At 38.6% G+C, this 2,754-nt stretch overlaps 1 protein-coding gene across 1 annotated transcript in view; it reads right to left on the bottom strand.

Annotated features, from left to right (window-relative positions):
- Positions 1-1,983, bottom strand: part of LOC106813706 — a 5,568-nt gene extending 3,585 nt beyond the window's left edge. The window contains exon 1 of the mRNA XM_014817915.1: positions 1,970-1,983. The gene's annotated coding sequence lies outside the window, so the exon portion shown is untranslated. The remainder of the gene's footprint in view (positions 1-1,969) is intronic.
- Between the last annotated feature and the right edge of the window lie 771 nt (positions 1,984-2,754).

The following is a 2,754-nucleotide window of genomic DNA, read 5'->3' as shown; positions in this document are numbered from 1 at the left end:
ATTTTAACTGCTCAACACTATTGCATTTATCAGTGTGTTTATATTTATATAAATGTGTGTGTGTGTGCGTGTGTGCGTGTGTGCGTGTGTGCGTGCGCGCGTGTGTGTGTGTGTGTGTGTGTTGCAGTGTGTATATATATATATGAGTGTGTGTGTAATATGTAATGTAATATGTAATGTATGAATGTGTATATAATGGTATACGTATGTGTTACAGCAAATCCCCACGCTTCATTTAGTCTAATACAGCATCTACGTACGTGCGTGCGGTCAAGTACCGTATTCAATTATATGCATGTCTGGTGCATCCGGTTTGTGTCTTGTCGGGAAGCATTGGAATTGCGTTAATACAGACGGTACAGTAAAGATCGCGTATATAAATATGTATGCGTATTTATATGTATACATGCGAACGAACGTACATTCATGTTATCGTACAAATCTACCAGCTGTTGACACTATACAAATAATTAAATCATTGACACATGGCTAATATCTGACAATTAGAACCCCACACACAGCCAAATCTACCGCCATACGTGTACAATCAAATCGCACCATTACTGAACACACGACACCCCGAGGCCGGTACATCGCCAACGGGCGAGTATACTTTCAAACTAAAAATACAGATTCACACTCTGTGACATCTCACCGAACGTATAGCATCAGAACATGTACTTGTATTTGAATTACATGCAATAAAGAATAATAATAATAATAATAATAATGTTATAACATAGTGTCCGCGATTTAATTTTAGTAAGGACCGGATACCTAGCCTAGCTGCCCAGGTATCCTTGTTTGTTACTTTGTTAGACTGGCACTTTTAACTAAGAATTGTATAATTTTATTGCACTGACGGTGAGGAGCTTGCAAGCTCATGTTGACATACCTGTTACCAATGTACCGTCTTTAAATTAATAAATAAATAAAAATAATATATTCTGTAGGTTTGTTTTTGTGTGTAGTGTCATACGTGCGTGCGTCAAGTACCGTATTCAATTATATACATGTCTGGTGCATCCGGTTTGTGTCTTGTCGGGAAGCATTGGAATCGCGTTAATACGTACAGACGGTACAGTACAGTACATCGACCATTGCGCATGTATGGTAAAGATTGCTTTCACTGTTTACACCTTGCTTGGACCAAACATTGTCATGTAATTGAACAATAGGGCTGTTAATTGTTGTGCAATTAACGCACCAGTGTGACAAAGAGCCACTGGTGGTGTCGATAACATTTGATGGTTTTACGCGCATTGATTCTTAAACAAATAAAGCTGGACATGGCAGGTTTATCGTTCTCTGGTTGTTGTGTGTATAGGCCCGTGGACAACCTAGTTGCTGGGGCGTGGCGCGGCTGTTTAAGGTGGTGAACAACAGTAGAGGGCGTCCATAGGCAGCAGGCCTGAATAAGCATCGAACAGAAATTAATTAAAAATACTCTACTGTTACTTCGCAATTACACAACATACACTTTATTCATGTTAAATAACTGCAGATTCATGCTCTATATGCTCCGCTCGAAACGTTTGCCAGCTCCATGATGCGAATTTCTGCAAAGTTGTCTGAACACATTTCAAACACAAAAATTACCAACCGGTCGCTGTTGCTACGCCACCTGACAGAATGTCACAAATACACAACAAGACCAATTTTACTTCTAATGCTTTCTAGACATCCACAAGGCATCTAACTTGCGTGCATAATGCAAATTATTGCACTGTAGTGCCAAATTTCGGCGAAAAAAAGGTCAAAAATGCCTTTTCTAGAGACGAAATAGTGCAATAATTTGCGGAGGCTTACTGTTGTATGCCTCCTTAAGCCAATAATAGCATGGCTCTAGCTGGGTCTTGTTGAATAGGTAAACATGTTTTGCCCTAGGCCGACATTTGTCACCACGGTAATAGAATTCAGGGGCCGGTTTCACGAAGCGTACTTAAGTATTTAATCATGATTAACTTACCGTATTTAAATTGAAGTGACTGTTTCACGAAGCGTAATTAACTTTAATCATGATTAAGTTATTCACAATATTTAATTCTACTCAGGAGCATGATGAAATCCACTAATCATAATTAGTTGCTATAGTACTAGAAGTAGTATGTAGGTAGTACTAGTATATTAAGTACGCTGCAGATTTTACAATTGGAAATTTTACTCCAATTTTTTTCCAAGGAAATTTAAATTATCTACGATTAGCTGTACTAATTTAGTCATTATAATTGCAAATTAATTCTTTTTCATGTACCGAATTTGCAGATACTTTTGGCGTTGTCCGCCATTTTGAATACAGTGTAATTCATGTTTAAGTCGGCTAATTATGTGATTAGTTAAATATGTACTTAAATCGCCTCGTGCAACAGATTTTTAAGTATGATTAATTAATCATAATTACAGGAGGTTAAGTATGATTAGTGATTTAATCATAATTAAAGTTAATCACGCTTCGTGAAACCAGCCCCTGCTGTTTATTTTTCAAATATATACAAAGCCTATTCGAGCACCTGACGGTGAGGACGAGAAGAGGAGGGGGTGGGTGGTAATGACAATGGGGTTAGCTGCTAGAAACAGTTGCCGCTGGAGGGCAGCACATCTGCAGAGGTGAAGATTATCCGCGTACCCAGATGCACACCCGGGATAGAGTGGGGGAAGTGGGTGTTTATTCTTTTGTGTGTGCTGAGGAGTTGTGTAATATGTTTATTGAGATTCACTGTGATATTAGTGGTGCATATGTGAAGTGGGTGTTTA

This window comes from Priapulus caudatus, unplaced genomic scaffold, assembly GCF_000485595.1.
Source record: "Priapulus caudatus unplaced genomic scaffold, Priapulus_caudatus-5.0.1 Scaffold812, whole genome shotgun sequence".
NCBI lineage: Eukaryota > Metazoa > Priapulida > Priapulimorpha > Priapulimorphida > Priapulidae > Priapulus > Priapulus caudatus.
The sequence above is the reverse complement of the archived record's forward strand: the minus strand, read 5'-3'. Positions and strand labels throughout refer to the sequence as shown.